Source organism: Rhinolophus sinicus, linkage group LG04 (assembly GCF_036562045.2).
Source record: "Rhinolophus sinicus isolate RSC01 linkage group LG04, ASM3656204v1, whole genome shotgun sequence".
Lineage (NCBI taxonomy): Eukaryota > Metazoa > Chordata > Mammalia > Chiroptera > Rhinolophidae > Rhinolophus > Rhinolophus sinicus.
This window is the reverse complement of record NC_133754.1, coordinates 51,723,520-51,747,550: the sequence shown is the minus strand read 5'-3', so window position 1 is coordinate 51,747,550 and position 24,031 is coordinate 51,723,520. Positions and strand designations below refer to the sequence as shown.

The 24,031-nt window shown below is 37.9% G+C and overlaps 1 protein-coding gene and 1 long non-coding RNA gene across 4 annotated transcripts in view; one reads left to right on the top strand and one right to left on the bottom strand.

The window, feature by feature from the left end:
* MYO16 (myosin XVI) overlaps window positions 1-23,735 on the bottom strand; it is a 542,975-nt gene extending 519,240 nt beyond the window's left edge. For 2 of the 3 annotated variants that reach the window (XM_074329516.1, XM_019731063.2), the window contains exon 1: window positions 22,980-23,734. The gene's annotated coding sequence lies outside the window, so the exon portion shown is untranslated. Of the gene's footprint in view, window positions 1-22,979 lie in introns of all 3 variants that reach the window. The other variant, XM_074329517.1, reaches the window with a different exon arrangement.
* Window positions 22,135-24,031, top strand: part of LOC141571024 (uncharacterized) — a 50,801-nt gene continuing 48,904 nt past the window's right edge. The window contains exons 1-2 of the long non-coding RNA XR_012495491.1: window positions 22,135-22,218; window positions 22,388-22,815. This is a non-coding gene — a long non-coding RNA (uncharacterized LOC141571024). The remainder of the gene's footprint in view (window positions 22,219-22,387; window positions 22,816-24,031) is intronic.

Sequence of the window (24,031 nt, the reverse complement as noted above, 5' to 3'; positions counted from 1 at the left end):
GGAAACAGGGTCATTGCAGACATAATTTGTTAAGATGAGGTCATTAGGGTGGGCCCTAATCCAATATGACTAATGTCCTTATAAGGAAATTTGGACCCACAGACTGCCATGCACAGAAGGAGAATGCCATGTAAAGATGAAAACAGATCTATAAGCCAAGGAACCCAATGTCGCAGCCTAACAACCAGAAGTTGGGGAGAGGTGTGCAACAGATTCTCCCTCACTACCCCCATAAGGAACCAACTTTGCAGACACCTTGATCTTGAACTTCTAGCTCCAGAACTGTGAGATAATAAATTTCTGTTGTTGAAACCACCCAGTCTGTGGTACTTTGTCACATCAGCCTTAGCAAAGTAATATACTCATAAAAAATTACATACTGGTATGTTTTTACAACTTATGGGACTCAAGAACTGGACTCTCCTGAAATACAATTTTAAATCCATGAAGAAAAGAAGTTACATAGTAAATGTAATTTTTATATATTCATTTGTTCATTCATTCAGTAAACAAATAGGGATACACTTGCCAGAGGTTGCTTGCCAGCACATTACTTTGACCACATAATTCATAGATGTCATTGTTTTCTGAATGGGGAAGAATTTGAACATCTCCCAAATTCTGGCCCAGTTCTGTGCCACATCAGAGCACATCAAAAATACTTCTCTTTCTAGTACATATCTTCAGTAGCTGTAGAAAATAGTCTCTGTACTTAGATTTGTTTTCTTCTTCCCTTCATGACTTCGATTTTGCTTTTATATTTGGAAAATAAGTAATAACTATTTATTTAGCATTCTTTGTGTACAACTCTGGACATACTCTATTGAGAAGAAAGGTTGGGGAAATTGCAAAGAAACATTTCCACAAATCTAAAAAAACAACATAATAACTTTGTTGTTTGATTAATAATAATGAAGTTGTGTTTAATGTAAATCTAACAAAGTAGTAAATATACAAAATAATGGATATGTTTTCTGGAATGTGGAATGCTCAGAGTTCTTGTCTTTATTTTTTCCACATTCACAATCAATTGACTACCTACAGAAAGGAAAAATCATGGTATTTATAAAACAGATCATTAAATATAATTACACTTAAAAGCAAAACTACTTCAGGTCCCAACTACCATGCTCAGAGGCAGATTATCAGACATAAAGAAGACAGTTATTAGTTTGAATAGTGCTATTTACCAGACAGCTGCGCTAGGTGACAAGAGTAAGCAGCATGCAGACACTTAATACATCTATATTACAGTCAATTATGTTTGAGACAGAAGGCAGCAAAAAGCAAGACGCTCCTCCTCTAATAGATACCTGTGTCAGAAATAAACTTTATAGATATTAAATTCATGGAAATTAAAACAAGCTGGAGTCCACTTTAAAAGCTTCAGTTGTTTACCCTGTTTGCTACCCAACATTAAATTTTTAAAAATCATTAACGCAGGACAAAATCTTATCATATAGCCTTTCTTTAATTATCTGTATAACTTAACTGTTCCTGTCCTTGAGGCATTCAAGGCTCACAACACTTCCAGGAAATCCCCCCGACCTATTTTAGTGACACTAACCTGCCCTTTTCCTGAATTTCTCCAGCACTCACTGCCTGTTGCTCTCATGCTGGGACAGACAGTCATACATTGGCTTGCACCTGCCTTACCATTCTGCTATGCTTGATTCTCTTCTCTCCATTTAGATGGTAAATTCCAGAAAGTCAGAGAACATGTCTTGTGCTGTTTCTATCTTATATCTAGCACAACAGAGCCACAGGCACTTTGGGAAAAAAGGAAAAAGGGAAAACAGAAAATGGAGGAAAGGATGGAAGAAGAGCAAAGGGAGGGAAGAAGAGAGAGAGAGAAAGAAGGAAGAAGGATGAGGGATGCAGAAGGGAGAGAACATATGCAAGATGGGAATTACCCATTACATAGAGTAATTTGAGTCCATTGGCCCAAGTCCTAATAAATGCCAGTCCTCTGCCGACTGGAAGGAGCGCGTCGGAGCATCTGCTGCTAGTTATCACCAGGCGAGAGAAAGCTTATAGCCCCTTTAATATTTTTACTTCTGATAATACACACTTTTATTCTGTTGAAATCCCATTTGATTTCTATGCTTTGAAACTGAATGTCCTTATCATTCATTTAAAGTTTATTGACTTAAATGCATCTCAGACTGAAGAGAATTTCTATGTATATTATGATTTAATAGAATTGTAAAAATATAACAGATTGTCAATAAATTTTTACTAATTTTCTCCTTGACAAATACCAATTTTGTTCAATGTGACCTATTTTATTAATTCCAGGTATCAAGATGATTAATTCACCCAAATCATTTTTTACGTTATAAAAAAATATAAAAATCTCAAATTCACAATGCAGTTATAAAAATTATTTCTGAAATCCAAATAACACATATAGCCTAATCATATTTTTGCTCACACATACAAATTGGATTTTTTCAAATAAAGTGACCTATGATTTCATTATGACTATAATTGCATATTTTACATATTTGTGGTGTGTGTGTGTGTGTGTGTGTGTGTGTGTGTGTGTGTGTGTAGAGTGCATATTGTAACTTTGCAAAAAACTTTCACATGTATGATTTCATTTGATTCTCACTGAAACTGAAGCAGACCAGACAGATTTTATAATACACTCCTTAGGACTCTAAGTTATGACACTATTACAATGATATTAAATGACTCTCCCCAGTTCATATAAAGGTACGGAGAGAGGGAAGAAAGAAGAGGGAGGAGGGAAGAGCAGTGGAAAGCCAAAGAAAATTAATATGTCAAAAGTTTTATCCTCACTTGCTCATTTCCTCAGTAACAATATACTCAAAATTCTAATAAGCTGTTGCTTTTAAACTAATGGTCCCAGAATTATAGTCTTAAAATAGGCTTCCGTGATTATTAAAACAGATTTGTATTAAAATGTACAAGTACTTAACTTTTCAAAACTTGTATTTTCAGTTAGTTTATATAATGCCAGTAACTTTAGTGCCTTCTTTTAAGGGGAAGAGGAAACAGGAGAGCCATTACCTGGTACATTTACTTTGAATCCCACAAATAGTCTTCCTGTTGATACTTTTACATAATGTCCATTTATGAGATAGCCTTTGTAAATTCTTAAGAAAACATCTGGACATTTGAAATTTTGGGGTAAAAGTTAGATTTTTTTTTTCCTGATATACTGTGTATGTGATATTTTGCATATTGCTTCTTTTGGCCAAGTAAATCTTATTGTTATTATTCTTTACATTGTTCAAATTTGTGCACGATATCCATTTAAGTGTAAATTTGCTATATAAGCAATACTTTTACCCAAGCAAGAAAACAACTAAGTGCAATTAAATCCATAACAAGGAAAGGAGGGAGATAAACAGATTTCTAGCCTACAAAAAAAGTCATCATCCTACTTTATTTTTATAAAGCAGGTTGCATTCCAAAGAGAGCTGGCTTCCTTACATTATCATTGGTGTGTTATAAATTGTTATTGGACACTGACCTAGAGCCATCTGCTATGCAAGATTAAACTATTCTGTGCTCACCTGTGTGAAATCTGGTCTTCTTGCCTCTGGTAAGATGATCATAATGCAGATTTAAGAAACGTGTTATGCTACTGATCTCTTGAGAATGTGAAAGCTCTAAGAATGAGATTTCTTTTTTCTATTTTTTTCAACACTTTTAAAGCAGCATCTAGTCCAAGATGCCTAAGGTTGGTGTGTTTCGTTTTGTTTTGTTTTGTTTTGTTTTTTTAAGTGTTTCAATTTCAGGATACATCACTAAATTTATGTCCATCCTTTGGGCTGATATTTTTAATTCTATTAAATTGCCTTAGAAAATTAAAATAATCGTTGCATTTGTAAAGCATCTTGAATTTGACATGCTGTTTTCTCAATAATAACCCTCTCCACTGGAAACCCTGCTTCTATAAACCAAAATTGTTCTGGGCTATGTAAATTAAAACTCTAAAGAAGGCCACATAAAGGGTTATTCACTGTAGCATGTGATTTTTGCACAACTTTTGGTTTTTTACGTATATATCCTTAGGAGTTACTTTGTCCTTTGTTTTGATGTGATCCCTTTTTCAAGTAGTAATTATTCTTACAGAAAACAGGTGCAATTGTCTAAGTCACATTACATATGTTGAATGGAAGCTATAATTTAGGACTAAAAAATACCTCTCTGTTCAAGAAGTAGAGAAATGCTTTGAGCAGGATATTTAAGGTTACCCAGGATTTCCCTGTTTTGGGCTGTGACTTTTTCCTACCTATCTTGAAAGAGATATACTAAGAAGACTCTAAAACACGATTGTCTAAACTCAGGAGGATATCTAGACATCTCAGGGAGATGCTCTTCCCATTTTCATTTGAAACTTATTTGACGGTAAGCTCCCTATGGCTTAAGATTGTCTTTTCCTTCCTTTGGAATTATTAGAGCCCATATTATATTAAATTATGGGGCAGATGAAATATGCCTGAACATAATCTTGTACCAACCCTCTCATTGGTCCAAGGTTGACTACATAGATAACAAAATAGGTATAATTGTTTTTCAATAGCAAAGGTATAACACTTTCTCTACCCTTTTCCAGGGTAAACCTTTCCCTGGATAAACTTTTCACACTGCTTTTTCTGAGCTTTAACCATTCTAGTTTAATTCCTCTGTATCTATTCCAGTTTGTCAAATCCTTAATTATACATGACTCCCCAAGATGAACACACTATTCTAAATAGTACTGAACTCATCTACTTAGAATATTAGACATTAGGTTTCAATTTCAATAGCACATCTGCATTTATTATGGTGACATTGGGCTTATTATGTTAAGCATTAGTCAAACTAACACCCACATCTTTATTCCAAATGTGCTATTATCAAGACATGTCTTGGACATTCTGAACCTGTGACATTGATATTTTGAATCTACCAATAAGACTTACAATTCTCCCTAATAAATTATCCCTTGTTATTCTTGGCCCAAAATGTCAACCTATCAAGATCTCTAAAATGTTGATCTAAATCATCTGAAGTATTCGTGTTCATGACCTAGCCCTTCCCTCCCAGGTATATACCATGCATACATATATACACATATACATCTAGAAAGCATGCCAGGACTCACAGAGTAGAATTATTCATAATATACCAAATTGAAAACTAAAAACCCAAAGCTCAGTAACAATAGAATAGATAAATGCATTCTGGTATACTCACAAGAAGAAATATATCCAGCAATGAAATTGAATAGGCAACAATTATCAATGATTCCATTCACAAAAGTTCACAATCAGACCAAACAAAACTATAGTGTTCCGGGATGCATATATGATAAGCTTACACAGGAAAGCAAAAGGAAAAAATACTATAAAAGTAAGGACAGTGGGTAGTGGAGTTGCTTACAATAGTTTATTTCTTGACACATGTTTACCTTATTATAGTTTAAATGTTCTTTTACATTATATTTATTTTTTTCTATGAATTTCATAAACAAATTAATATTAATTTAAAAGAATTCATTAGAATGACTGCCCTTCTATAACTCACAAACATTCCAGGTCAGAGGTAGTGACAGGAGGGATGTTTAAGGTGATGTCTGACCATGGTGTTAGCCCTTGTCTTCTCATTCAATTTCTGCTGTATCTTGAGATAGCTTTATTCATAGACTAGTTTCTGTCATGGTAGCACCAGGGCCACAGTAGGGCAATATGGAAAGACAGAGAGAGATAGAGAGAGAGGGAGAGAGGGAGTAAACCTCAATAATGGAAGAAAAGTCCTGAGCCATAATCAGTTGGATCACATTCTTAACACTGAAAAATCACCAGAGCAAAAAGGATACTATCATATTGATCAACCTAAGCCAACCACGTAATTAAACTGAAGTTTGATTTTTGTCTCTTTCACCCAAACCACATGCTACTTCGCAAGGAGAAAACAGTGAAATAGATGGTGATTTATACACACTCAGATGCATACATACATATATATACATAAGTATACACATTCTTACATACAGACATTGTTACAGAGGGATCTACACCAAGGTGTAAAGAGTACATTTTGATAAAGTGTGAGAATACAAATTTTTTTTGTTGTTGGTTTATATGTACTTTGCAATGTTCCTATAACAATCACATACCCTGTCTGTAGTTTCTGCATGAGCGTGACTTCTACTCATGAAGGGCTCTTGTACATGTACCTTACTGATCTTGATGCTTATCTTGAATTCCATTTCAGTCTCTTGTTCCTTAATGATATGATCCTGATCAATCATCAAGATCAATTCTGCTGCCTCTTCTAGGTGGATATAACTCAGACACTCAGCCTACCTGAGTAGTTAGCACCATTTTTAGATGTATCTAGAGAATCACGAGAAGATGGACAAATTGAAACAATTCTAGGACTTGGATTCAGAAATGGAGAATCTATTACTTGTAGTATTATTTTATTTGAAATAAGTTGTTTTATTGTATGTTTTAATAAATAAATGCTAAGTTTTCAAGTATATATTTTTAAAAATATTCCTTCCTATAATTAATCATCAGATCTTTCTGCTTGTTCTTTCAAATATATCTCATTAAAGTTGTTCTTTGATTATCTAAGGCTGACACTAGTTGATTAAATATTTTGCCTTAACGGCAAAAGGGCTCAGATCAGCCTCTGTCACTTTATCCAGGTTCTCCTGTCCACAGATATGAGTCACACTTAATGAGGGCCATGATATTTTCTGTCAAATCCAAGATAATTTGCAGAATGCCTTATTAAAATCAAACTGGATTCCAGTACTTAGAGTGACATTAGCAAGATGGCAGAATAAGAAACCCTAGTCTTTATTCTCCCACAGAGACATTGACTTAAAAAAACATATAGACCAAGATGCCTTTGTGTAAATGCTAGGAACCAACTAAGTAGTTGCAGTAACCCAGGCAAGCACAAAACTTAGAATAGCTGCATTCAAATAGGCAAGAAAAACCTTTGAATTCTACACATGATCACTCTGCCCCCAAGGAGGTCCAGCTGTGCATGACTGGGAGAAAATTTCCAATTCACACCTTCGCCCCCAAGAGGAAAACAAACAGACAAACAAAAAAACACAGAGAAACGTGCATGTAGTATGCCAGCTTTTGGGGGCTATACAAGGGATTGGTTTCTGTCTAGCCTGACATGGAATGCTGACAGAATCAGCATACTCTTTATGTCTGTGGGCCACTGAGAGCAAAGAACTTGGTGACTTGCGGCAGCAACAGAGAACCTGCAGCACCACAAACAGACACCAGAGGGAGCAAGAGATTATAAACTCATGAAAAAGAAAAAAGCAAACCTCTCTAATTGGGAAACTCTACACTCACACCCAAAGATGCATCCCCAGAAAGGTATGAGAGGCTCCCAGCATCTCTAGCTGAGCTGATTGGTGAAGATCTTCCCCTATACAAAGCCAGTCCATAAAGACTGGGAAATGTGGTTGTTTTTCCAAATGTCCCAGTATCTACTAAAAAATTTGCAAGGCATACAAAGAAACACAGAAACATAGCACAATTAAAGGAACAAAATAAATCTCCAGAAACTGATCTTAAAGAAATGGAGATCTGTAAAATACCTAACAAAGAACTCAAAATAGCCACATTAAAGAAGCAAAATGAGCTTAATAACAACAAAAAGAGAGAACTGAATAAAATCAGAAGAATGGTGAATTAACAAAATGGGAACATCAGCATAAAGCTATAAACTAAAAATCAGAACTAAACAGAAATTCTGGAGCTAAAGAATATAATAACTGAATTGACACTTACTGGAGAGATTCAACAACAAACTTGAACAAACAGAAGAAAGAATCAGCAAACTCAAAAACAGGTCATTTAAAATTATTGAGTCAAAGGAGCAAAAAGAAAAAAAAGAATGAAGACAGCTTAAGGAATACATGGAACACTATTAAAAGTATCAATGTACTCATTATGGGACTCACAGAAGGAAGGAAAGGAAGGAGGGAGGGAGAGAGGAAGGAAGAGAGAAAGAAAGGGACAGCGAGCTTATTTGAAGAAATAATCGTTAAAAATTTCCCATATCTAAGGAAGGAAATGGGCATCCAAATTCAGGAAGTTCAATGGATTCAAACTAGAATGAATCCGAAAGACCCACACTAAGACATACTGTAATTAAACTGTCAAAAGTCAAAAACAGAGAATCTTGAAAGCAGCAAGAAAAAGTTGACTTGTCACATACAAGAGAGCTTCCATCATGTTATCAGCAGATTTTTCAGCAAAAATCTTATAAGCCTAAACGGAACAAGAAGATACATATTCAAAGTACTGAAAGAAAAACACTGCCAACCAAGAATATTATGTCCAATAAAACTGTCCTTCAAGTATGTGTATGAAGGTGAAATAGACTTTTCCAGACAAACAAAGGCTGAGGGAATTCATTACCACTAGAACTGCCTTACAAGAAATGCTAAAAGGAGTATTTCAAAATGAAATGAAAAATGCTGCCAGAATAAAGAAGCCATATGAAAATATAAAGTTCTCTTGTAAAGGTAAATATATACTCAAACACAGAATCCTAAAATACTGTAATGGTGGTGGGTAAATCATTTTTAATTCCGGTATGGAATTTAAAAGACCAAAGCATAAAAATAACAATAAGATTATGTTAATGGATACATAATATAAAAAATGTAATTTGTGACATCAAGAACATAAAGCAGGAGTAGGGAAGATGTAAAATAGTAGAGATTTCATACGTAATTGAATTTATTAGCTCAAAATGGATTGTTATAACTATAGGATGTTTTATGTAATTCTCATGGAAACCACAAAGAAAATACCTATAGAAGATGTGCAAAAGAAAATAAGAAAATTATCTAAGTATGTCACTACAAAAGATTAATAAAACAGAAAGTAAGGCAGCAACAAACAAAGGAAAAGAAGGACAAAATAATTATAAGATATACAGGAAACAACAAAATGTCCATACTAAGTAATTCTCTATCAGTAATTACTTTACATGTAAATAAATTAAACTCCAAAATACATAAAGTGGCTGAATGAATAAAAATAAAAACAAGATACAACTGTATGTAGTCTACAAGAGACTCACTTTAGATGTAAGGACACACATAGGTTAAAAATGAAAAGACAGGAAAAGATATGCCAGCCAAATAGTAACCAAAAGAGAGCATATTAATACACATATTAAATAGATTTTAGGCTAAATATTGTCAAAAGAGATAAAGAAGGACAGTATATAATAATAAAAGGATCAATTCACTTGCAATATATAACAATTATAAATATATATACACTCACATGTGAACATCCAAATATATGAAGCAAACATTGATATAATTTAAGAGAAAAATAGACAATAACACAAAAGTAGCAGTTTTCAATATTTCATGAGATGGTTAATTGTGTGTGTCAATTTGAGTGGACCATGGGATTCCCAGATTAAACATTCCTTCCAGGTGTGTCTATGAAGGTGTTTTTGGATAAGATTAGATTTGAATTGGTGTACTCAGTAAAATAAACTGCTCTTCCTATATGTGGTTATGCATTATTCAATCCATTAAGGTCCTGAATAGAACAAAAGGAAAAAGGAGAAATGTGTCCCCTTTTTTCTTGCCTCACTGCTTGAGCTGGGACATTTCATTTCATCTTCATCTTCTTTTGGACTGGGATATGCACCACCAGCTCTCCTGGTTCTCAGACCTTTAGTTTCAGACAAAATTACACCACCTGGCTTTCCTGGAACTTCTCACATAAACATGTGAGCCAATTCCTGATTTTTAAAAATCTCCTTTTCAATCCTGTTGGTTCTGTTTCTCTCAACAACCCTAACTAATACACTCCACTTTCCTTAATGGAGAAACTAACTAGACAGAAGATCAACAAGAAATCAGAGGACTTAAACAACAATGTAGACCAATTAATCACAGTCATATACAGAACACTCCATGGAACAATAGCAGAATACACATTTTTCTCAAGTGTACATGGAACATTCTCCAGTGTAGATAAGGTATTAGGACATATTAAGCTAGGAAACAAGTCTTACAAATTTAAGAATACTGAAATCATACCAAATATATTTTCTGACCAGAAAGGTTGAAATTAGAAATCAACAGCAGAAAAATAACTGGAAAATTCACAAATATGTGGAAATTAACCAACATATTCCTTTAGAACCAATGAGTCAAAGAAGACATCACAAAGAAAATTAGGAAACATACAAATCAAACTGAAAGCAAAACATACCAAAACTTATGGGATGCAATAAAGTAATACCCAGAGGGAAGTCTATAGCAGTAAACACCTACAAGCAAAAAGAAAGATTTCAAGTCAACAATCTAACTTTACACATCAAGGAACCGGGGGTGGGGGGAGCCAAAAATTAGTAGAAGAAACAGAATAATAAATAGAGCAAAAATAAATGAAATAGAGAATAGAAAAAAAAGAATCAACAAAACCAAGTGTTGGTTTGAAAAGATCAACAAAATTGACATATCTTTAGCTAGACTAGAGAAAAAAAATGTCAAATAAATAAATCAGAAATAAAAAGGAGATATTACAATTATGCCACAGATTAAAAAAACATTATGAGACAGCTATGAACAATTACATACTAACAAATTGGATAACCTACAAGAAATGGATAAATTCCTAAAATATGCAACACAGTGATACTGAATCATAAAGAAATAAAAACTCTTAGCAGACTTATACCTAATAAGGAGATTACATTGGTAATCAAAAGCCTTCCAACAAAGAAAAGCCCAGGACCAGGTGGTTTCACTGTTGAATTTTAGCAAACATTTTAAGAATTCCAATCCTTCTCAAATCCTTCCAAAGAGCTGAAGAAGAGGAAACACTTTCAATAACATTTTATGATCACAGTATTACCCTAATACCATGCCAAAAATTCTCCAAGAAAACTATAGACCAATGTCCATGATAAATACTAGTATAAAAATCCTCAGCAAAATACTAGCAAAGTGAATTCAACAGCATATTAAAAGCATTATATAAACCAAAAGCAACAAAAGAACAAGACAAACAAATGAGAAACAGAAACTCATAGACACAGACAATGGTTTGGTGGTTGCCAGAGGGTAAGGGGGGTGGGGGGTGGGGGGTGGCGGGTGGGAGGTGAGGGTAAGGGGGATCGAATATATGGTGATGGAAGGAGAACTGACTCTGGGTGATGAACACACAATGGGATTTATAGATGATGTAATACAGAATTGTACACCTGAAATCTATGTAATTTTACTAACAATTGTCACCCCAATAAATTTTAATAAAATAAAATTTAAAAAAACAAAAACAAAAAAAAACATTATATACCATGACTAAATGGGATTTGCTCCTGGGATGCAAGGATATTTCAATATATGAAAATCAATTATTTTTATACACCACATTAATGGAACAAAGACTAAGACTCACATGATTATCTCAATAAACACAGAAAACGCAGATGACAAAATTCAAAAAGTTTTTATGATAAAAATGCTTGAGAAACTAGGAATAAAAGGAAATTATGTCAACATAATAAAGGCCATATTCAATGCCACGGCTAATATCATACTCAATGGTGAAAAACTGAAAGCTTTTTCTCTAAGATCAGGAACAAAGCAAGAACATCCATTCTACCACTTTTATTCAACATAGTACTAGAAGTCCTAGCCAGAGCAATGAAGCAAGAAAAAAAAATCAGAGAAATCCAAATTGGAAAGGAAGAAATAAAATTATTTCTGTTCACAGGTGGCATGCTCTTATATATAGCAAACCCTAAATATTACACACACAAGAAAACAAACAAAAAACTGTTAGAACTAATACATTCAGCAAAGTTACAGGATACATAATCAATAAACAGAAATTAGTTGTTTCTATACACTATGAATTAACAATCTTAAAAAAGGTAATTAAGAATCTATAATAGAATCCAAAAGAAGAAAATACTTAGGAATAAACTTAACCAAGGAAGCAAAATACCTGTACACTGAAAACTACAAAATATTGATGGAAAAAATTTAAAAAGACACAAGTAAATTGATACATATCATGTGCTGATAGATTGGGAGACTTAATATTATAAAATACCCGTATTTCCCAAAGTGATCTACAGATTCAATTCAATCTCTATCAAAATCGCAATGTTGTTATTTTTTGTTTTGTTTTGTTTTGTTTTGTTTTGTTTTCAGAAAGACCATTCTAAAACTTGTATGGACCCTAAATAGCCAAAATAATCCTGAGAAAGGACAAAGCTAGAAGTAGGTCTCATACTTCCTGATTTCAAAACATATTACAAATCGACAATAATCAAAAGAGTATAGTACTGACATAAACATGGATATACAGGCCAATGGAAAAAAATGAAGAGCTCAGAAATAAACCTTCATGTATACGGTCAAATGATCTTCAACGAGGATGTCACCTTAAACTTATATAATGTTATATGTCAAATACATCTCAATAAAGCTGGAAAAAAATTAAAATAGAATTATCATATGATTCAGCAATCCTACTTCTAAATATATATAAAAAAGTATTGAAAACAAGATCTCAAAGAGATACTTCCACACCCATGTTCATTGCAGCATTATTCACAATTACAAAAGGCAGGAGTAACCTATATGTCCATTGATGAATGAACGGATAAACAAAATGTTTACATATAATGGAATGTTATTCTGCCTTTAAAAATCAAATCAAATCCTGGAGTATGCTACAAAATGGATTAACCTTGAGGACATTATGCTAAGTGAATTAAGCCAGTCACAAAAAGTCAAAAAGGCCATGATTTAATTTGCATGAGGTATCTAAATAGTCAAACTCATAGACAGAAAGTAGGAGGTAATTACCAGAGGCTGTGGGCAGGGGAGGGCAAGGGAAATGGGAAGTTGTTGAACAGGTATAGTTTCAGTTTTGCAACATGAAAACGTTCTCGTGATCTGTTGCACAATGAACACTACTGTACCGTATATTTAGAAATGATTAAGATGGTAAATTTTATCTTAGGTAGTTTTTACAAAAAAAGTCAAACTAAACTCTACCACAAATTCTTAGAATATAGGAACCTTAAAAATTAATTAACCTAGATCCCTAATTTTACTGATGAGATGTAGCATTTATTTTAATTTGCTTTATTAGACTATGTAGTCCAGTTAGTTTGTAATGACTTACTTTTATTCATTATTCTGCTCCTCACATTCTTCTATATAATGTATTATTTTTGATGGGAATCTATATACCAATGTATAGCTTCTAGGATGATTAATGAAACTCGGGACACTTGGCTTACCCCAGTTCTTTAGCATTTCTGTGATTCTCCATCATGTCCCAAGATTACCAATAGCACTCATAAAATCACATTTGAAGTTATTTCAGTATCCTGGAGTGGGATTAATGTGAGTCTAACCTAAATTCACTTAAAAGAGCTAAATGAATTTTTGTTTTAATTTCCTCACCTATATTGATCTTTAATCCAAGATTCTAATTTGTTTGGCTTTTTTAAGCTCCTTCTCTTTGGCGAAAAGGGTGGAGACCAAAATTATGATGACTAGATCCACAAATCATCTTTTCTTTTTAGGTATATCATCAGTCCCAAGTAGAAGTTGACCACTACCTTGCTCTTCTTACTCTAAATGTGACAAAAATAAGCTTGTTTATTGTCCTTAGCACTTTTTCATAGCTGCACTCATGATAAGATTTAATCCTGACATTCTTCTTAGGGGTTCACATCACTCTCTTTTACTTTGTTGGACACTTGCCCAACACTTTACCTTGTACACATGTCCTAGCTAAATACTGTCTCACAGGTGACCCTGGGGTGTGACACGACATTTCTGTGTGACTTCTTTCACTTCTCCCTAATGACATGTGACTGCAAAGCCATTATTTTGCTTTTAAATCTGCCATTCCATTTATGCCACATCTGATTTTATAATTTCTGTCCACTGGGCTATAATTATCTTTCCTCGTAACATGTCAAAATCCATACTCCTATGACCTACTATGCACCAGACATAATACAAACCAAGACAGTAGGAACATTTTTTTTTCTAATATTTTCATCACATATATGTCACCAAATTCCTATTTATTAATTAGAATCAAGTCCACTATAGCGTTTCTTCTCGCTGTTTTATGTTGCAATAATAAGCTTCTAGAGAGCAGCTCAAACTTTTTTAAGTAACCCAGGCACTTGCAGAATAAAACTTTCAGCAGAAGTCTTAATACACTGACATCTTCTCTAAGGCAGGATAACAACAGCTAAAGTTTGCAGAGATTCTGCTCAGCAATAAGCCCTGAGCTAAACACCTACAGACAATCTTATCTCATTTAATTCCATATTTCACCTATAAGGCAGGTAGTGTGCTCAGCTCATTTCACAAATGAGTCCTACAAAGGTTTTTTCATATATTCATGGTCCCAGAGAAGAAGCAGAGCTGGAATTCCAACCAATTGCATGTCCACCTAAAGCTCATTCCCTCATTGACCACTTATAACTTCCATTTTCCCCCGAAAATAAGACCTAACCAGAAAATAAGCCCTAGCATGATTTTTCAGCATGATATCACCTGAACATAAGCCCTAATGCTTCTTTTAGAGCAAAAATTAATATAAGTCCCGGTTTTATTTTCAGGGAAACAAGGTACATTGCAATTTCCCACTCCAATGCAGCTCTTATCCATCTTTATGAGGAAAATTCAGTTTATCATCCTTATTTGAATTCTTACATGTCTGTAGCTTTAGCAAACCCCTTCCTGAGAAATAACATGTCTTAATTTCATTCCAGAAAACTATTGTTTCTTTTCACACACTAAAAAATGAAAATACCAAGCTAAAACCTATATACTGTATCTTCTCGGTATTCTGTTCTAAATTTCTTTATTTCTTATGTCAAAGTTCTTTTGTCTTGCTCTTGCATTTAGTTTTTAATCACTGAAATAACTGTAAAGTTAATGACTCGCTGTTCCAAATCATAAAGATAAAAGGCATATTAATAGACTTTTTGAAAGAAGATTTGGGATTTCATGAAGCGATTTCTACCCAGGGACTCCCAGCCACATATTACTGAGCTGCTTATAACCAAGAATCTAAATTAGAAAGAAAATGAGTAAGCCTGAATAAGACTTTATCATTCTTCAAGGAATTATTTAATATTTCAAATGTGTTCATTAAAGGCATACAGTGCCACATGCTAGAGGCTTTAACCTCCCAAGTTTATTTTTAAAAGACCAACTAATTCCAGTAATAAAAATGAAAAAGAATGCAGTCAATATTTTATTAAAAAATAGCATACTCAAATGCCTTTTTTTATGTATACTTCAATTCAGCTTATGAGAACTTGGGCATCAAACTCACTCTTATCCATACCTTCAATCGTATTGTTTTTAACCCAAAAGGCCCACAGTGATTTTTATGAGGGTTTACCTGATTTATTTTACTTACATTACTTAATACTATTAGGTTGGTGCAAAAGTTATTGCGGTTTTTGCTATTATTTTTAACCTTTTAAACTGCGATAACTTTTGCACCAACGTAATAGCAGTGTCTATCATGGTAATTATTTGTGGATAAATGAGAAGCATCAAAAACTTAAGAAATAAATACAAGACATCAACCATTCGAATGAAGTATGGGTTATGCCTTAATTTTTTTTCTCCTTAAAATTCAGTAAATGTACAACTTACGTCTAGTTTTTGTTTTTTGGTATCACTACTATTTATCAAAGTCAATTTCTACATAAATTACACTAAACATGACCTTCATGTTCCACTGTTTCTCAGTATCAGGCTCAGCAAATATTTTCTGTAAAGGAAAAGATAGTAAATATTTTAAGTTACCAGGGCCATAGGGTCTATGTGGGATACACATTCTTGGTTTTGTTTTTGGTTTTGTTTTGTTTTTAGTATCCTTTAAAATGTGAACAGCATATTTAGCTTACAGGCTGTACACAAATAGGCCGCAGGTTGTATTTGGCCCTTGGGCTATAGTTTGTTGCCCCAGGCTACAATGGTTTTCTATATGGCACTTGTTAAAGAAACACACTTTTTTTTGTTTCTCCTAAAAAGAGTGAACCTGGATTTTTGCTTAGTGATAAGAGCACAGGATTAATAATCAGACCTCTATGCTAGTCCTAATCTACCCCAATTTAGTCAGTGTAACTCTGACTAAATTACTCCATCTCTATGGGTTTTCTTTCCTTATCTGTAAAATGAGCAAAGGATTTTCATGGGATGAAGAAGAACACAGAGTCAGAGGGAGCAATCGGGTAGGATCAGGAGAGATGGGAGAGAGAAGAGATTCAACAAAAAGTATGGACCGTGAAAAGAAAGATTCATTTGATACTGTGAACCCTGAAAAAGAAGAGACCGACCAAGGGCTCCTGGTGGCTAACTGGGCTCAAATATCAAAACAGAGCCTAGCAGCCATTTCTAAACAGGGGTCTCTCACGTAAACCACACTTCAAGAAGAAGGCTGCACTGAGCTGCCTCCCTCCTGCACTGAACTGCCTGCCTGCACTGTGTTCCCGACAGCTGAGCCAGCCCTTCTAAAGGAATTCCTGAAATTGTATGGCAACCAATATAACTAAGGCTTTCCCCATCCCATAGAAGCCATGCAGCTACATCCCCATCAGAATCTTCACCAACAAATCAGAGCAGCTCCATTATGACCTACCAGAACAGTGATTTTTGGACCAACCAAACTGCGAAGGTTTGGAGTCCTTATTTATGTGAGGATGGACCAATCAGGGACCAGGGGCAGGGACTTCTTCTATATAAGTTAGTTCCACTCTGGCTGAGGGAGCACACGTTCCCTTTCCACCAAAGACTGAAGACTGAATTTCCCTGGCTGGTACTGAAACACTAAAGATAAAACATTGAAGACATCTTGCTGGACCAGAGTGAAGAAGAGCAGACAAAGGAGACCAGGGCAGAGTGGAGCTGACACACATAGAGCAGAGCAGAGCTGTCGAGCCAGAGAGCAGCCTCACCCAAGGGTCGCCTCGCCTCAGGGCCACCTCACAGCCAAGGTATTCCATAGCCATGATGCTTCATAATTGAGCTGTACTACGGAGCTGCTCCACAGCCATGCTGTTCCCATAGCCTGGCTGTATCGCAATCAACCTGTTTGCACTGAACAAAGTTTCCCTCTTCACCTCACCCCAAATTGGTGCCAACAACCATCAGTTGACAATGTGAACCCTAAGAAGGAATTTATCTCTTGAGAGGGACTCCCATGGTCAACTGAGGGCCCAAATTTTATGTATAATAAGAGTCTAGTGGCCATTTGCTGACAGAGGAGACCTTCAGACTGAACTCCAGTTTCCCTCACTGCATCTGACTTGTTGACACATTCTGAGTGACCCACTGCAGCTGAAGCCCTGGTTTCATCTTTCTACCAACAGAATGAGACCTACCCTGAGCAATTAGAACTGTGCAAATTGCATCTTTGTTTGCTTCTATACTGACCAATCAGAACTGCACAATCTGGCATCCTCATTCCCATAAAATTGGGAACTTGGGCGGGAACTTTCTCTATAAAAGATGGCCTCCCCTTTGTCCTGATGGGACACAATTTAGGTTGCTACTTGAAACTGTCTCCCGAGCTGCAGCTCCTTTGCTCAAGTAAATGCTTTATGTTCTTTTTACAGTCTAAAATTAATTTGGGTTTACAAGAGTGAGAAGAAGTCTCCAGGTGGGCAGAGTGTAGGGAACTGTGGGGTTAGAATCTCCAAAGGGCATTTTCAGGCCTCTAAGGCAGCTTGCCTTTTGCCTGTGCAATGCTTATATCCATTCATATAACATTTACCCACTATAGAGGCTTACACGAAGATGAATAAGGAAGCAGTAATTACAGCACCGGGAAAAGTTGGACATTCAAACAGAGCAGGGAACACTAAGGATTAAGCACAAGATGCCCAGACAGAAAGGAGAGGTCCAAAGAGGGACATCTATGGGGCAAGAGTGTTTGGAGAAAGAGGGTCTGCCTTTGACTCCAGCTGAGCAAAGTGAGAAGAAGCACATGCCCAGCTCACAGGAGCATGAATAACATCTCCAGATTAAGAAATGCTAAGTTCCATTGGAGAACTGCAAGCAAGTTGGTGTTGTCCAAGGCAGAAGATGTAGGTCAGAAGAGCCGAGAGGAGGCTAGAGGGTGGGGTCAAGGACAACTGAGGGCATGCAGAGAAGCATGCACTGCATGCCATGGGTAACAGGAAATCACCGAAGTCTTTTCCACAAGAAGTCCATTGGCCAAATTTGCATTTAAGATAAATTACTCTGTCAACTAGAAGACGATATGAGGGGAAGACTAGAGCAGGAAGACGAATTAGGAACTGATCCCTTACCCCCGGCAGGGGGTGATGAAGAGTTGACCAAGGGCAGTCATAAAAAGATCAGAATAGAGGAGACTAATCTCAGCAACACTTATAAGATAAATTGTAGACTTGATGACTGACAGGAAATGGAAAGTGGAGGAGGCAGAGGAAGAGCAAATAAATGAAAAGACTGTGGATGGTGCTTCCTCCACGGGGGCAGGAAAGAAACAGGGGTAACAGAGGTAGAGTAGAAGAAAGTAACAGAGATTATGAACTACAGTTTGGACAAATGAAACCAGACTTGGTATGCAACACACAGGTAAGGTGTCCCACAGGCAGATACAGGTCAAAAAGTACAGAAATAACAACAACAACAAAAAGTCATGACTAGAGATGACAGTCTGGAGCTCAGCCAGAGGCACGTAGAGACTGGAAGAGAAACCCCGTGCAATAGGGAAGTTAGGAGAAGCAGAGGCCAAAGGGAAGCGTATGGAAGAACCAATCTGAGGAGGTGGACAAGAGAAGCGAAGTCAGAGAAGATATAAAGGACCCAGTAGCAGCTAAAAGGTGGGACGTCTGCTGTCAAACGCTGCTCAGTGAGAGGACAGAAGAGTGGGAGAACAAGTTCACTAGCATCATCTGAACAGAAAGAAGCTGGAATGCAGAGCCTGAGGAATGAACTCTAATGAAGGTGAGTGAATGTAGACACCCTAGTCCCAGCTTCTTCCATATCCAAAGAAATAAACACATTGCAGAAATTATAAAGACTAGGTCATTTAAAAATCATTCCTTTAACACAGTTGTATACAAAGTACTGTAATCATATGTTGGATATACAATAAATCAGTTGATACAATTCTGGCACTTTAAAGTTTACAAATCTATTCAAAACCAGCCTCATTTTGTTTATGTATGTTTTTCATTACAGTTAAATAAAGGTGAATCTAAACTACCGTAGAACAAAAGACCTGGTTTATTGTCAAGTGTTCTGGAATCAAACATGAGGATAAAAAAAGTAAGACAATCTTTGCAGATTCCTATATAAGATAGGGAAGAGAGGTGATTCTAGCTAGGTGGAAGAGACTAAATGTGAATTCTTGAATGATAACTGTGGTCCTCAAATGCAGTACTTATGAAAATCACTCAGGGCTGGTGGAGGGAGTGTCCTTTGTTTCACCCCAGATTCTGATTCTGCAGGTCTGGGGTGAGCTGAGGAAGTCCACTTTCTGGGCACCTCCGGGAGACCTAGAGTTGGCAGGCTGGGGAGCACACTGCCCTATCCTTAGAGATATGCAACCTTTTCTAAGTCAGGTTATTGTGCACTTGAATAACTGCTCATTCTCAGGAAAGGTCACAACAGAACTGTTAAAATTTTTTCCATCCTTTTATCATTTAAAAATTATTGGCACATTCCCTTGAAAAAAAGTACAAGCTTAAAAGAGGCCAGTTGAGGAGAAATGCTTGATTTCAATTAACTCATTAGCTCAATATATTCTAAAAGCATCCAGTGAGTCCTTACTCAGGGCCAAATCCCAGGCAGGTGATGGGGATGTGAAGGTGAAAACAGACTTGGGATGGTAACATGCAGAGTGATTATCACTCACCTATAGGGGAGCTCCAGAAGGGCACCTAATTTTGCCTGGGGGTATTGATACGAGGGAGAAGGAACAGATTTTGGTGATCAGAAATAGGGAGTGTGGAATGACCATGTCTACCCTGCATCATTCCATAGGCAGTTGTGAACATCAAGGGAGATCTCAGGCGGAAAAGCAACTTACAAAATGGTCAGGTGTTGTTACTATGAGCTTCTCAGTTTCTAAGGGTAAAAGACACTTTACTTCCTAGTATAACTGCTTCCTCACCTCAATGCACTTCAAGCAAAAATCATCTTTTCTTACGCCTGAACTTTTTCTTAAACCTACATAGGTAACTTGCATGCATTTTTAATGTTTCCTGTTCTCCTGATATGCTCACTCTTTGCTCTCTGGAACTCTTACAGAACAATGTATCATTCTTAGTACAGAGAAGAATAGAACAAAGGAGTGGCTGGAAGAAGGGTTGGCAGAAGGAGACCCTCAATGGAAAGGGGTGAGGAGAAGATCATTGGTGTAATAACTTATCATCTACGAAAGGTTTCACCTGTATGCCTTCCTCTCAGGAGGAAATAACCAAAGCCCCTATCTTCCCACACACTTTCTTGGTAGAAAGAGCAAAGACCTTGCTAAGATCTAGCTCTGTGATCTTGAAACAATGACCTAAGTCCTCTGAGCCTCATTTTCTTCATTTGTTGTACAGGGAGCTTGAGCAGGTCATTCTACAAGCTCCTCTCTGTGCTGGTGTTTTCTCGTTCTATGAACGTGTGTTGTCATTGGCCCAGATTTGCCCTGGTGATAAGATCCCAAAAGGGCAGATACATTGACTGAACATTTGAAATGCTCAGCTAACCAACCACAGGCTCAAATTTAAAGAAGTATCATTTTCAAATATCCCAGTTCCAATACAATATCTTTTCTCACTTATATAAATGTTTTACTATATTTAAGGATTGGCAAGTTACCTACATATATATAGGTGCACATATTATGTGCACCTATATGTATTATGGTTTTACTCAACAGATTTTATTTTCTGATTTCTTATGGAGTAGGAAATGTTTCTATTTTTTTCAAGAACATCCACGTTCTTCGGTGGGCTGATATTTAGTGAGCCTTTATCTTCACGAGTACTGACCTATCCACAGATCACATTAACGCCTGCCACAATAGCTACTGAAGCTTGTATCTTCAAGCATTCTCAAATCAGAGAAAAAATCTTTAAAGTATTAATTGCACAATGAAATCATTCAGCTATTTTAGTGTGTACTGAACAAATCAGTTCACTCCCCCAGTTCTCACAGGACACAGATAAAGTCAACCATAGCATCATGCCTTCTAGATGGAATTTCATTGATTAAACTTAGTTTTCCTTTAGTAAATATCACACTCTGGATGATTTTTACAACAACTAATACATCCCTGGGTTATATTAGTACTGTTTCTTAAGCAAAGCCATATATTCTGGTCTCCAAAAAGTCCATCAAATATAAATATCATATGCTCACACAGCTTGATCACATGTGATAAGGGGCCATAGCTGTAAAGCTAAGTATATGTCACATATGTTTGCATAATCCTAATAAGCTAAACAACTTCATACAAATAGACACGTTTTGGAGGACCCTTAACCCAAGGATGACAAATTACCTTCAAAGCCTTTAGCAATATCAAGAGTAAAATTTAATTTACTTTGACAGCTATGCAGTGATCCCATAAAGAGGGAGCTGAGGGTCCGGGTGGTTGCCCCCTCCTCAGTCCTGTGGCTTTAATTTCAGGATCTCATGGATGACTTAGGGTCCCTTGTTTTTTCTCTTGATACTAAGTGAAAATCACCAGGAGATGCATGAATAAGACTACAGGGGCTCCATCAGTACCCCCACTGGGGCAAATATACGTGTGAGACATTTTAACCTTCACCTGAACAGATTCCAGACATTTTATGAGATCCTCAAAGAAAGCCAGGACTCAAAGAGGATGAGGCGCTTCCGGGGCTTTTGCACTTGGGAGGATAAAGACCGCCTTTCCCTCCTGTCTTTTCTGCTCACTGACTCCTCTGGCCAATTCAGAGCAGCTAAGTTTTACTTCGCCCTGCTTAGCAAAACACAGTCCCTACTCCTCCAATGGTTAAATGATTCTTCCAAGTGGCAAATGATTAACACACACTTTAAATGTATTTGGCTCACTCCCCCAAAACAGAGATCTGATCCACGAGCCAGTAGCTACAGCTTTTCAGTAAATGACAGAAATGCAAAGAGAACTTGATGAAAATCACCTCCATTACCTTTCAGGGGCGTCCAAGGTACCAATTAAACCCAGTACTTCCACCGACCTAATTGGTTTTACCCAGCCAGGGAAGACGGGGCGGGAACTGGGCAGGGGACGTGTGTGTGTGTGTGTGTGTGTGTGTGTGTGTGTGTGCCGCGAATGAAGAGCCCCCGGTGCCATGCCTCCCACTTTGCCCACCACAGAGTCTCCGGTCCCTCAAGACAATGGAGCTGATATTGTCCGGCGGGAGTCTCAATCACAGGTCGTGGAAGATCAGTGGAAGACGCAACAGCTTGGGAGCCCTCCTTCACACCTACATCTTTGTTCTCTGAAGTGTCGCTCTTTCACGCTCCCTCCATCCCCACCCCCCCCGCCAAAAAAAAAAAGGGAACAAGGAAGAACTCCCTGCCTCTCCCACAGTGGTCGTATAGGTGATCGCTCGGCTTCGCCCATCTCCCGTAGCAACGAGAGGCTCCCAGTTCCTCTAAACTGCCACTTTCGCCTCCTCTCCTGGGCTAGGTCCAGAGTTCAGACCGCTTCTGTTCTCAGCTCGCGTCCATCTGTCTCCCCGCGTCCATATACCTCCCCGCGTCCCTCCTCTCCACGCGACCTCTCTACTCTGGGACTCAAGGTAGGTACCCGGAGACGCAGGTGTGAGCATCGCACCCTCCCGGAGTCGCAAGCGCTACGGGATAGAGAGCATTGAGCTCCGCCGACCTCTACACCTGGGGGCAAGGCTGCTTGGTCAACTGCCCCGCGCTGGAGACCACGCACGGCTTCCCAATCGGTTCCTACCTGCTGGGGAAGGGTCTGTGGGAGCCGAGTGCCGCAGGCCTAGCGTTCACGGGAATCGATTCCTGGTGCGTCCCGTGAGGGGCTGCGGGTGCGCCCGGGCGCTGTACGGCGGGTCCACTGCGCCCGGAGCTCTGCGCGCTGGGAGCGGGCGCAGTGAGCGCCGCCCGAACCGCGGGAGACTGGTGACTGCCGCTCGCCACCCGGTGGGCTGTGCTCACTCGTCGGTCGGAGCGCAGCGTCTACCGACACACTCGCCCCTCCCCGCGCGCCCTACCGGCCACGGGGGTGAACTCCTCCAGCTCCCAGGGGCGCCGTTCCACCCGCTGCCTGCCGTGGTTCTGCGTCTCACTTGCCTGCCTCCGCCAGGATACGAAGCTCGCCTCCCTTCACCCCGCCCGGGTGGCCCCTCCAGGTCCCCTGCCTCCCTCCTTCCCACACTCGCACGCGTTGTCTGAGACCGCGCCTCTCTCCAATTCCAGCTCCTTCGATCCTCCCCTTAGGGTTCTCCCTCCTCTAGCTTTGCTGCGAATCTAAGAATAGGGCTCACTCTTCAAACTTTTCCGTTCCGACTTCTGCAAGAAGCGAGGGAGCAGGAGGGGAAGAGGGTGGCCTGGAGGTGGGCCATCCGCCCAATGGCCGGGCAGCTGTGACCTGGAGCGGGCATCCCCCTTGGGCAGCCCGACCAGAACAAAGGCCATCGCAGGGACTATGGCAGATGAGTGACCCTTTTTAAAGATACAGAGGCCATAACAGTTCTTCCCACTCTAGGATTTGAAAGCCTCTGAGATTCTTCTAAAATCTGCTCTAATATATGAACTTCAACGTGGGACAAGATGAACGTGGGCAAGGACCAGCCTTTCTCTAGGGAACTGCTCTCTGTTGCAATTTTCATGACAAAATAGAAGGCTTCCACCCCCACCACTTCCAAATTTTGTTCTTGGCTGGCTCTGTAAACATGTTTCCCTGTCCACATTTTGCCATGAGGGCTACATGATATACAGATAATTCTGGGGTTAATATGATATACATGCACACAGATATATACACATATA